Here is a 14,696-nt window from a genome sequence, read left to right on the forward strand (position 1 = left end):
CATTTCAAGACTGTCCGTCTACCATTTGCTCCAACCTGGCATCCAGTTCTCACCTGTGATTTCACGACCTACGAACAAGCGACCGTGTGTCACCTAGATGACGTTATTGGCAGGCTGTCTCAACTAATTTGAGGGTGAAGTTTCTAAAGACTGCATTTTCGGTAGGCTGCAGAGGAAACAAGCCACCATTGATAACATTTTGAATGAGCAAGAAGGAGATATAGATATGAGACATATTTAAACCACGGAGAGGCAGATAGATCACCATGGTGTTTCTGCATTATCTCTGGAACACCTGCTGTGATTTTATCCGCCTAGGAAATGAGAGATAAGAGTGAAGTTGGTCGTCGAGCCCAGCTTCCCTCTCTACGATCCAGTGATGATGAATAGTCGAACTTTCGGGAACCTTGAATTTACAGTGGACCTTTCATTACAGCTATAGTCATATCATATCTGCGACAATGAAATACCGCTAGGTCTTCAGTTTTCTTAAACATGTGAGCACACGGAGTGTGTAAGCATGGGCGGTAACAGCAATTATTTTCTGGACGCCTACACATCGCGTCTAAGAGGGCGGAGTCTTCTGTCATCTTCGGAAACAAAGGAAGAACAAGGAGGGACTAGCGAAATGCATTGTTGTTTTTTTGTTTTTGTTTTTTAATGAAGGGAACTTGAATACTTATAGACTTTGGATACTTTTGAATATCTTTGATGCTAAAGTGTGTACGTATACCTATGTGTGCATGTGTGCATTTTTATAAAATTTACGCATACATGAGTGAGCATGACGTGTTTGTGTGAGTGTGTATGTGTGCACTTGTTTGTGTATGTGTGCCCGCACAAGTGCGTGTACAGAGATTTATTCAGGTAGCGAATCTTATGGTGAACAATAATTAATCTCAAGAACGGAAGAGAATTGTTTTTTTTTTTTCATTTATAAGACGTCATCGAATAGTGTGTGTGTGTGTCTGTGTGTGTACATAAATATATATAATATGTCCCACTATTTGAGTTGCGCGTTCGATCCCATGGACGACTTTCTGTACAGCTTCGGGCTTCCCAGTTGCATTTACAAACATACTGCTTGACTCGTGGTTGTGGGAAATGGCATTTGCCCAAGATCTCAAGTACGAATATCGGGCACAAGACTACAAGTCCTCGAAGCAACTTGTTAACATTTACCGCATACTACACCAATGTGTGTGTGTGTGTGTGTTCGTGTGTGCTTCTGTGTGCGAGAGTTTGCGTGTTACCTCCTCTTTGACGCAGACAGTTTTCTACGAACTTTCCTGTGGTAGAAGAAATAGAAACCATATTAAATATGATATATAATTACGAAATGATAAATGTTCTCCTGATACCTGCTAATATACTGAAGAAATTATTAGTGTCCTGTAATTATTTGTTACCCACAAGTCAAGTTTTCTGAGGAAAAAAGGAGTCACCAAGGATTCTTTCTTGAAACCAGACTTACAGCACTACGTGATCGTAATAGAAGGTAAAGTGGCCCCGAGTTATACACAAATGATGTACTTCAGATATTTGAAAAATATACTTTTTGTAATGGTCACACTGGAATTCATTACGAAATTGACTGAAGTCCAAACATCTGCACTGAACTGATCAGAATAAAACTCTTAGTAATACAATAAAATCAATTCCTAGGCATCAACGTTCTCATACAAGATAATAGTGACAGATAGATGCTGTTCATTTAAACATAAACGGAAATAAATGCCAGTACGAACACGGAGATGGGGAATGTCTACACAGATACAAAATATTTGTAGTGAAACATTAAGATAAGCATTTAGATTCTATTTTGCAAACGGTGCACTTAGTAATGAATCTTTTTGAATAAAACAAATACTAGTAGGTGATGGATGTTTTATCAAATTAATAGACTAAGCTATACAAAAGTGTAAACCCATATACAGCGCTATAAATTCACTAGACACGATAACTATTAAAAACACAAAAACCATGCATGGAATGGAACATGTCTTCAATTGAATGCATAATAACTATAGAATAAAATCTAGATTAATGCGTGTGCCTATATGAAAAAAAGGAGACCTTACTCTGTGAAATATCTGAAATGTAATTAGGGATATAAAAAACTATGGATTGTTAGGAGAAACAAGAATTATAAAAAGAAAAAAGGAAAAAATATTGGAGAGACACAATAGAAGGAAGGTCATTTTAAAGTTGTGTGTGATACGATACATTGTAGATGTTCTTGTTTTGAGTTATGAAAGAATGATAAGGAAATTGTATTTACGTTTGAAAGTGTTCAAAGCCACTCCAATGTATGCTTTAGGAGCATTGTCCTTCTATATGGCATATTGGTAAATTATATTCTTAAATGTACAATAAAATTTAGGAGACAATATGTAAACAAACATAACACAGACTCATCTAAAATCCAATATTAATGAGGTTCATTAGTATTGGATCTTAGATGAATCTGTGTAATGCTTGCTTAGTTTTATTTTTTAATTTCGGAGTAGCCAACTTTCCCTCAAAGTTACGTGTAGTAAATACGAAATTCCAAACTTTTTTAAAGAATATAGTAATATTTATGTTGTAGGGAACTGTCTCTTTGGACAAAGCGTATAAAAAAAGTAATGCATGCTACGTTAAACCAGATATTTCTTTTTCCATTTCTATGTAGAAGTACATACCCAGTGTATAAAATTTTATCTTAGAACCAGCTTCAGGAGGAAGCATAGTTATACCTTTAAGATTTTGAGAAGACTTTCGTTCTTAGCATCAAAAATATTATTTTTGCTATGAAAAAGCGTTTTGTGAATGAAATGTATATTTGCACATGCACGCGTGTGTATGTTCTTCATTATAAAATGAGTCCAAAGCGACCAGCTGGCAAAATGGTTAGCACACCAGACAAAATGCTTGGCTATATTTCGTTCGTTTTTACGTTCTGAATTCAAATTCTGCCTAGATAGGGTTTGCTTTTCATTCTTCTGGGCTCGATGAAATAAGTACCAGTTGAGCACTGCGGTCTATTAGACTTCTCCATAAAACTTTTATGCCTTATTAATATAGAAGAAAGGATTGTAAAATAAGTCCAACAAAAAGTAATCTGTTTCGTTCGAAGATAGTTTAGAGAGTAGTGAGAAGGGAGACAGGTAGAAAGTTAGACAGATGAAAGGTAGGCATAATTCTGGTTTCATCATGTTCCGAGCAACAAGTAGTGCTGAGACTGACTGTATATCTATCTCATATACATGTCTATCGTACTCCTCACTTCATATCTATTTATCTATCTATCTATCTATCTATCTATCTATCTATCTATCTATCTATCTATCTATCTATCTATCTATCTATCTACCTGTCTGTCTGTCTATCTGTCTGTCAGTTTGTCTGCCTGTTTGTCTGTCCGTTTGTCCGTTTGATTGTTTGTCTGTCTGTCTGTTTATCTTCTTTCCCCTGTATATATATTTGTGTGTGTGTGTGTGTGTGTGTGTGCGTGTGTGTGTGTGTGAGAGAGAGAGAGAGAGAGAGAGAGAGAGAGAGAGAGAGAGAGTATGCGTGTGTGTGTATGAGTGAGAGAGATCTATATATGTACCACACACAGAGAGAATGAGAGAAAGAAAACAGGAAAAAGATATATAGTAACCTATCTAGTTACGTATCTATGCATACGTGTATACACATACATACACATACACACACATATATATGCATGTATATATATGTATATATATATATATATATATATATATATATATATATATATATATATATATATACATACACACACATACATACATATATATATATACACACACACACACACACACACACACACACACACACACACACACACACACACACACATATATATATATATATATAATTAATAAATTATAGGGTGGCAAAGAAAATTTTAGAAATTTTATTTACCACCAGTGGTCTAGCGAGAGTAAAAACAGTCAATAGACTATGTATCTCGCTAGACCACTGGTGGTAAATAAAATTTCTAAAATTTTCTTTGCCACCCTATAATTTATTAATAATGATAAAATTCTTTTTGGATGATTGTCTGTAGGAATTTCGGCATTTTACATTTTTGTATTTGCTGCCGATTAGGTAAACCGTAAATACGCGGTATAATTTGAAAAATTAGACATAAAAACACGAACCATGCTGCGTACTGATTCGTGCTTCATATGTTGTCTGGTCAATTCTGCTGACGATAGTCTGACCTTGTAAGATATAATCTTTATCTTACTAAAATTGACATGAAACCATGGTACAGAATATAGATTGGTAAAAGTTTTTATTTTTGATTTCCTTTCGAAATTATCCCTAACTTTTGTGGTATGTAGTATTTTTGCTGCTATTTCTAGCGAGTAGATGTCCTATTATAGGCGTCTCTGCATTTCTAATGAATAATACATAGTCTATTGACTGTTTTTACTGTCGCTAGACCACTGGTGGTAAATAAAATTTCTAAAATTTTCTTTGCCACCCTATAATTTATTAATAATGATAAAATTCTTTTTGGATGATTGTCTGTAGGAATTTCGGCATTTTACATTTTTGTATTTGCTGCCGATTAGGTAAACCGTAAATACGCGGTATATTTTGAAAAATTAGACATAAAAACACGAACCATGCTGCGTACTGATTCGTGCTTCATATGTTGTCTGGTCAATTCTGCTGACGATAGTCTGACCTTGTAAGATATAATCTTTATCTTACTAAAATTGACTTGAAACCATGGTACAGAATATAGATTGGTAAAAGTTTTTATTTTTCATTTCCTTTCGAAATTATCCCTAACTTTTGTGGTATGTAGTATTTTTGCTGCTATTTCTAGCGAGTAGATGTCCTATTATAGGCGTCTCTGCATTTCTAATGAATATATATATATATATATATATATATGTATGTATATATATATGCATTCATATATACACGCATACATGTACATACATGCAGAGCTATGTCTGTGTCTGTGTTGTGCATATGTAGTGAAGAACAAGAGAGAATATGAAGAGAATAGATAGGGATGGAGAGAATAAATTTAAGTCTGCGAAATTTCTAATCGAATTTAGCCGTTTCTAAATAACACAAGCCTACGCCTTTGATTTTGTCGGTGCAAATTTCGTTATACTGGTGGCGTATTCTACATTTAGACGAGTTCTTTAACGTATACTGAGCATATTTCGAATTGCAGGTGTAAGAGAGCTTGATTCGCAGGCGGGAAATGAAAGAAACAGGAAGTGAATAGTCAGTTGAACCGGAACTGCAGTCAGTCGGAGCAAAATGGCTTCCTTTTCATTCTAGAAATGAAAATATCACGAAATATAATTAATTCCATAATGAATGCCGAAAATATATCAACATTTCGTTGTTTATTTCTGTATTATTTTACCTTGTTCGTTTTTCTTAACTATAAAAAGGAAAAATAGCCATCAGTTATAGGACTGTACTGTCTTTTATACGTCAGCAACACATAGTATAAGGTGTAAGACACCGGGAAAAGACTAAATGATTTCGGATTTTTATCAATGGTTGTAACTTTTCGATTGAGAATACTAGTTAGCTACTCTTAAAACATAGCAAAACGTAATCATATTCATTCATCCCACTATCGCCTGAAGTTAAAAAGCCTCTTCATGTCTTGGTGGGTATGCTTCATAAAGAAAGGTTAAACATTGAGTATTAGTTTTATTGTTAATATCCTTATAATCTGAACAGTTAAAATGAGAAAAACCACGGAAGCAGAATGACACTCTCTGAATTGCCTAACAGTTAGCCATCTTCCATAAAAGCGACAAGGAAAGTGCCTCTAAATAGTCGTTCTAGATGTTAGAAAAAGCAGCAAAATCTCCCTCAATTTGAATGCTCTACAGCCTGAGGAGAAGACTTGTTGAATAATGTGATCTCTTGTTCCCTGTTCATAAGAAAAAGACGAGGTGGTGACGACTGGCATACCTTTGACTATACGTCTGTTAAAAAAATGCTTACATATATATATATATATATATATATATATATATATAAACAAAAGGCAACAAAATCGAGCCACAAAGATACCACAATGTGGCCGCTCAGACTGCTGGAAAAAGCAGGCAAATATCCTTTAAGGTTCATCCTACTCTGTCAAATAAGGAAAGACAAAGATAAGTTAACATAATGTTAGATAAACTAACATGGTTATAGCTGAAGTGTCCTTGACAATGCGACTTCTCTATTAGGTCTATAACCTGAGGCTAAGCAGAAGAACAACACCTACAAAAAAGGAAAAAAGGACGACGACAATGAGCTATAGCAGAAGACACTTAATCAATGAATTTCATTACATGCGTTCGATTGAACTGTTAGAAATAGTAATCAAATCCTCCTCATATCTCCCCGTTTCAATGTCTAAGAGAAGTTGTTATCCCCGATTGACAATGTACGCAACTTAAAAAAAATAGCATTGGGTTTCATCTGAATAAGATTTGACTACTATATCTAGCATGAGGAGTAACCATGTAGAGGTGGTTTTCTCAGGGACCAGTTAAGGCCGAACCAGCTGCAGCAGTAGTAGTAGTGGTAGTGGTGGGGTGGGGTGGGGCGTTAGTTTACCTTCGTATCATTATTTCAGCCTTCAATATTGTTAAGTAGAGTTGAATTTGAACTCAGAACATGCAGACGGACGAAATGCCGCCAAGTATTTGGTGTTATCGCGCGCAGGGCAAAAAGCTTAGCAGCATTTCGTCCGTCTTTTACGTTCCGAGTTCAAATTCCGCTTAGGCCGACTTTGCCTTTCATCATTTCGGCTTCGATAAAATAAGAACCAGTTGAGCACAAGAGTCAATGTAATTGACTAACCCCTCTTCCGAAATTGCTGGCCTTGTGCCAAAATTTGAAACCAATGTCGTTAAATAGGGTAAATCTAGATACGTTTGGGACACCTTTTATCATAGATTTGCTTGATAGTTGTTAACCGGAGGACCTGGAGACGTTAAATATCACCAACAAGCAAGTATCAGCAAGTACAAAAACACAAAATGGGAAAAACATTTATAATATCTGTTGAAATATGAGCTATGGGGTGTTTGCGTGAGGTGGAAAATCTTCCGGTTTATACTTATATAGAAGATTTGTTGGCTGCAATGTTTGATAGTCGTCTAGCAACGAGAAGTAGATAGGTATTTCCTCCCAATTGTATGAACCAGCAGTGATTGCATTGATGAGGGAAGTCGCAGTAATTTCGAACACGTAAAGCTGTTAACAACATGATTTTGATCAGTGTTCTTGCAAGGACTAAAAGTATTCACCGATGGACCCGCGCGTGGGTATATGGTTAAGAAAATCGGTATGCAACCACGTACGTTGTTTCTAGTTCATGAACCTTTGGCAAGTGTTTTCTACTACACCCCCGGGCCAATAGACCAATAACTTGTGAGTGAATTTGATAGACTGAAACTATGTGGAAGCCCGTCGTATATATATATATATATATATATATATGTGTGTGTGTGTGTGTGTGTGTGTGTGTGTGTGTGTATCATAATAATAATAATAATAATAATAATAATAAGAAGAAGAATAAAACAACAACAAAAGAATGAGACATCGATATTATGTAAATAGAGGAATTTATATATATATATATATATATATATATATATATATATATATATATATATATATATATATATATATATATACATACATACATATATATAATGCGCGCGTGCGTATGTGTATGAATGTGTGTGTGCTTGAATGTGTGTGTGTGTGTATGTGTGTGTGTGTGTGTGTGTGTGTGTGTGTTCGCCGCTTGACAACCAGTGTTAGTTTGGCAAAGAGCACTATAGAATAAGTGCCAGATTTTAAAAAATGCGGTGCACCAGCATGGCCACAGTCCAAAGACTGAAAACAAGTTCAAAGGTGGTAAAATATTACCGGTATCGACGCTGACGGTTAACTGATCCAATTTAAATGCAGAACCTTTGGTGTCGTGTTCATAAACTACCTTATCTGTAATTATATAATTATGAACTATCTTATCCGTAAAAACGAGTTTGAAGGCACGTAAGCAAATACAAGTAGTGTCATAATACGTCGTAAGATGAACATAATCAAAGTTTATCGATATTCTTGAAGCTTAGAAATCTAATGTAACGCTGAATTACCATGATGTAAATTTTCAACTAAATCTATTTACATTCTAGATTATCAAATTAGGCAAACGTTGGCGCAGGCGTGACTTTGTGCTTACGATGTTCGTTTTGCAGCTACGTGGCTACGTGTTCAGTCCCACTGCATAGCAAGTTGGACAAATGTCTTCTACTATATTCCTGACTAACCAGTGTCTTTCGAGTGAATTTGGTAGAGGGAAACTGTATGTTAGCCTGTCATACGTGTGTGTGCATGTACATGTGTGTGTGTGTGTGTGTGTGCGTGTGTGCGTGTGTGTTCGACCTCCACCCACCGCTTGACAAACTCACCTATCTCGTTTTCACCCTCTGACCGTCTTTCTCGCTTCCTATCTGTTTGTATATATTCATGCACGTGCACGCATGTCTGTATGTTTGCCTCCAATACCAAAAAGTACTTTCGCCAAAACAGGCAAAATGTCCAGTTACTTGTGCCAAGTTGCCAGCGTCCAAACAGCCGCGTCCTGTCTATTCCGGCTATAATTGCTTCATTCCTGCTATAATTGCTTCATTCCGGCTATAATTGCTTCACAAAAACGAGTCACCCTCTTCAAATTCAGAAAAGAATTCGGCCCCTACAAAGCTCAGATGAAACTAACAGAGGGCATCTACTTCTGCATCTGCACACACACAATTTAAGACCACATACAAAAGAAAAATGAGAAAAGCCACCCAAGTGACTGGCATGAAATGGCTCCCCGGCACACTCTAATCTCTATTCTACAGGCGTCATGTCTCTTTTCTCTGTCTTTTCTTTCGACATTACACTGGTCTCTGATTCTGAGGTGGCTAGATTCGAGCTGTCCCCAATTAGGTATTCACGACTCCCTCTTCCACCTCCTCTAGTCACTTGTATTGTATTCAGCCCCATCCTTAGGCCTCACACAAACCACTCTACCTTCATTTCCTCTTGTAACGAGAGGTTACAGAGTCATCAGCGTAACTACAGGCTGCGACGATGGAAGGGCGATATTCACAGCAAGTGGATCAGTTTGTATGTGTCCATGCTAGGTATGAATATCAGCAATGACAGTGGACTGTAGACGTTCGTCTTCTCTGTTTTACGACCACTGGTCAGTAACCAGACACAATCGTTATCTTTATTACCTAATGGTATATTAAAAAAAGGGCACCAAAGACAAGATCGTTAATGACATTCCAATATATTGTTTACAATTTGGATTCTAACGATTTAAGCGCCTGCTGAATCTACTGCTATTTCGCCGGTAACCCACATCGCTGATAAAAAAATTGTTCTTAATGTCTCTCTCAAGGACTTGAATGGGTGGCTGCTTCATGATGTCATCAATCCCCGGAACAATCCTATTTTGGTATTTAGTTATTTTCACGTCTGAACACAGTGATTCGAGATCAATTCCTAGGCAGTAAAATAGCTTCTAGGACTCTGCTAATATTGCCACGCTCTCATGCTTCCTACCTTCACATGCTTTCCTTGAAGCCTCGACTTGAAACTATTCGAGTAGAACGTTAGTGGTGATGACCTCACTGGTCCCTATGAGACTAGTGAAGTCCATGGTTGGGCCACTACCCCACTCACAACCCCCAACCCAGACCAACTAAATCAATCAACATAAACAAAGAAACAAACAAAACAAAATAAAAGCACTCATCCGTTTTATTTCTTATTTAAATACTGAAATATTTTAAACCACAGTAGATGGAACGGATTATAAATCTAAAGTTTTTTTTATTGATTTTGTGTTCAATATTTGCCTGTTGCTAACCAATCATCGATTCAAATGAGACGAGAGGTGAGCAGATGGTTTGTATTTGTGTGTGTTTGTGGGCGTGTGTTTGTGTGTATATCTGTGTTTGTGTGTGTGTGTGTGTGTGTGTGTGTATATGCGCGCTATTATGTGCGTGTGCGTGTGTGTGTGTGCGAGTGAAAAATGGAAATGCGCGTATATGTGATTGTGACAAAGTGATACATGGGAAAAAGCTTCGAGATAGATAGACAGACAGAGAGAGAGAGAGAGAGAGAAAGAGAGGGGGTGGGAGAAAAAGAGTGCATGTGTGTGTGTGTGTGTGTGTGTGTGAGTGTGTCTGATACAAATAGAAATAGAAAATTAATGATAGAAAGTTAAGGTAAACCAAACAGAAAGAGCAATATAGCTTCACCATTAAAATGTTTTAAAATTTCAGTGAAGAATGAATGAATTCCCAACTGTGTCTATATCGTGTTCTTTGCTAATGGTAAATGCTAAAATATAATAAAATAATTAAAAAAGAAAAGAAGACTGCTACTTTTAGAGTAATTCCATCGTGAATTGGAAGTTTTAAACAAAGAATGATTATATGAGAGGAACTCGTCATTAAATAGATAAATCTAGCTTGGTTATCGTTCTCCCAGACTCTCACATTGTTTCTGAAAGATCTATGCTGTAAGGTTAATCAAACAAGACCTTACTTTAGTTAAGACGGGTAAAATAATCTTCAACGAAGCATACAGAAGCCTATGGTACTATATAGTAATGTTGTTGTGTTTGTTACTTAACTATGGTACTTTTATTCTAGTTGCGATCCTTTAATCTAGTTGTGATCACTCCATCGTTGTTCCATACTTAGTGTGTATTATCTATTACAGTGGAGGCGCAATGGCCCAGTGGTTAAGGCAGCGGACTCGCGGTCATAGGATCGCGGTTTCGATTCCCAGACCGGGCGTTGTGAGTGTTTATTGAGCGAAAGGCGGTCCTACCCCATATTAAAATAAATTTGTCTGAAATTATAAGGTGTTTCCATCATTTTATCCAACCCCTGTATATATATATTTATACGACGGGCTTCTTTTCAGTTTCCGTGTACAAAATCCACTCCTCACAAGGCTTTGATCGGCCCAAGGTGTCATGCAGTGGGATGGAACCCGAGATCATATGGTCGGAAGCAAACCTTTCACCACACAGCCATTCCTGCGCGTATATATATATATATATATATATATATATATATATATATATATATATATATATATGAAATATAAATATATTATACATATATGTATGTTTGTATGTATGTATGTATAAGCATGCGTATCTGCCTGTGCTTATATATGTGCATGTGTTTAAGCATAAAAGATGCATATATATATATATATATATATATATATATATAGATAGATAGATAGATAGATAGATATACAGGGCAGGGAATCGTCAATTAGTATTAAAATTAATAATTAACAATTTTGCCGGGTAGCTCAGTATGAAAAAACCTCATCGGTAGAACCATTTATAATCATAAATATATAGGGATTAGCAGTGTCCTGCTTGTCCAACATACTGAGAATTCAGAAATAGCAGCCAAAGAACTACTGATTCCAAAACTACAAATTTTTCTCTAAATTGATAGCGATATCTATGGTACACACAGAACAAAAAACAGAAGAGAGGAGTAAATTAACTAAAGGCAAGTTGTTTTTTACTCCTCTCTTCTGTTTTTTGTTCTGTGTGTACCATAAATATCGCTATCAATTTAGAGAAAAATTTGTAGTTTTGGAATCAGTAGTTCTTTGGCTGCTATTTCTGAATTCTCAGTATGTTGGAGAAGCAGAATACTGCTAATCCCTATATATTTATGATTATATATATATATATATATATATACATTCCTCTCGTTATGGTCGCAAATAATTTTTAACGGCGGTGCATGAGCATGGCCGCAGCTCTGAGCTGAAACTACAGCAAAAAAAAAAAGATATATATATATATACATATATTAAATAATCATAACACACACACACACACACACCTCACCACATCACACGTAGATGAGACAAGAATGTGATATAATGAAATTTATGGGATTCATTTCCGATACTGTATAACTCTATATTCCTCTATAGAATAGATCAAATTGATCAACTCACTCTGAAGATACAATCTAATACACTGGAAATTCAATCAATGACTTAGATAAGAAATTAACCAAAAAATTCTATGCAAGAATATTTGCTATCCTCAATACAATGTCGCAATTAACGTTTTTATGGTTCCCATTCCATTATTCTAGAATACTGGCTCCTTTTTATTAAAGATAATCACAAACATAAATATGGACTTGAAAATGATACACCTTTTGCAAAAGATATAAGATATATCAAAATATTTTCATTTCGCCGAAAAGTTTTATTTAAAATTATACACACACACACACACACACACACACACACACACACACACACACACACACACACACACACACACATATATACACACAGACATATATATATATATTTAAGAATTTAAGGATTGAATGTAGGAATAAAGTATGCAATTATAACATGCATCTTCTCCAATCCTTAAATTCTTAAATATACTCAAATACCCAAAATTTCAAGGAGTTCCTGCCTTAAAAACAGGAGCTAACCACAGTTATTTTGTGTTCTTTGCTACATTGGTTTCTATTAACCCATTTATTCTATCAGAAGAATTTTATTCATTAAGATAGAAGAAATACACATAATTATATATATATATATATATATAAGGAAACGAAATGACTGCAGCATATGATTTGCGGACCCCCCCCCCCCAAAAAAAAACAAAAAAAAAAAAAAACAAAAAAAAAAACGAGTTATTGCAGAACTGATATCATGAAAGATTAATTTAATTTTATTTATTTCAATTTATTTTCACTATAATTTCAGTATGTCTAAATCTTCTTCCTAAGCGATTGGAAACAGGAGTGTATTTTGATAAAATTGTAAATACATTCTCTGTGTTTCTGAATGTCTGAAAGTAATTATGCAATATGTGTGTCTTTGTATAAAAAACATCCATACTTATATATAAGTTAGACTGCTACCATGCCTGGCAAACGAGTCCCCACAACCGAAGAGATTGAATAAGATAGAAATCAATTGGTCTGGTAATCTCGCAGGTAGGGTGACAAGTGAGTTCTCCCTCACTTGCAATGAATATCGAGTGCGAAAGTGTATTGAATAAACCATTTGGAGATTTGGGGTTAAAACAGCAGTATGGTAATCTCATAGAGAACACCCACGATAAAGTGTCGATAAACTCTACCTTTTGTGAGTGTGTGTGTGTGTGTGTGTGTGCGTGAGTGAGTGAGTGTGTGAGTGCTTGACAACAGGTATTGGTCTGTTTACATTTCACGTAACTTATGAACACGAGAAATAAATGACTCCAGTTATGTCAATCTATGAAAGGCTCTGCATACAGATGATGATTAGCAACCCACACTACGCAGAGACCCTTGGAAATTTCATTAACTTCGCGTTTATGTTGTTATGTTGTTTATGTTCTTATGGTGTAGCAATGATTATGGTTCAGCAATGATTAATTTAGTCTAAGGTCAATACGATTCAAATGTGATTATACGTTTTTCATTTAGATAACATTTATGTAATGCTACATTGTCCAATGCAGCTTCTGATATCAAGCTTATATGAAGAGGTAAAGAAATTTGGCTGAATAAAAATAGTTGTGCTGAGAGAGGTGGAAATGAGAGAAAATAGCAAACGCCTGTGTGGGATACACCGTTCCGTGGTTGACTCTTATCTTTGTGAATTTATGTGGAGAAGGAGATAGTTTTTCCTTGGTGATGGCCAGATTGGGGCAATCTTGAGTATAACCAGCCGAAATTGCAAAGATAATCTGGAACTCGACTGAGGATAGAAAACTCCGAATGACTCGTCCTGGTTTTCTTTGTATCGTCTGTCTGAATGTTTTGCGTTCTTGTCCCATTTTTGTATTTTATATATATATATATATATATATATATATATATATATATATATATATATATATATATATATATATATATATATATATATGTATGTATGTATGTATATATAATTAGAAATACCAGGATCAATAAAATAGCCGATAATAAACATTTATTTATAAATCCCAAGATTAGTTAGAAATACGGTATATTTCCTGCTAATGAAATTGTCAAACTGTCAGTTTTATATGATCGAAACACACTGCAGTTTGTCATATTATTAATCATTAGGTTTATACTGTTGCTGTTACTACTACTACTACTACTACTACTACTACTACTACTACTACTACTACTACTACTACTACTACTACTACTACTACTACTACAAACACACACATATATACATAGATACATGTATAGTAATCACAAGCATATATGCATGTATGTATGTACATACGTATGCAAGGATGGGTGGATATTTGGATGGGTAGATGAATGGTTGGATGGTTGGATGTATGCATATATCTATATATTTTGTATATATGTATGTGTTTGTTTATATATATGCATGTATATATATATATATATATATATATATATATATATATATATTTGTATATATATATGTACATAGCTTTAGCCATGCCCACACACATATATGTATGTATATATATATATTTGTGTGTGTATGTATGCATATATATTTATGTATATATATATATATATATATATATATATATATATATATATATATATATATATATATATATAGTGGGGAGGGAAGGAAAGATAAAGCAAGAATCG

The sequence above is a fragment of the Octopus bimaculoides genome, chromosome 12 (assembly GCF_046866305.1).
Source record: "Octopus bimaculoides isolate indiv1 chromosome 12, ASM4686630v1, whole genome shotgun sequence".
Taxonomy (NCBI): Eukaryota; Metazoa; Mollusca; class Cephalopoda; order Octopoda; family Octopodidae; genus Octopus; species Octopus bimaculoides.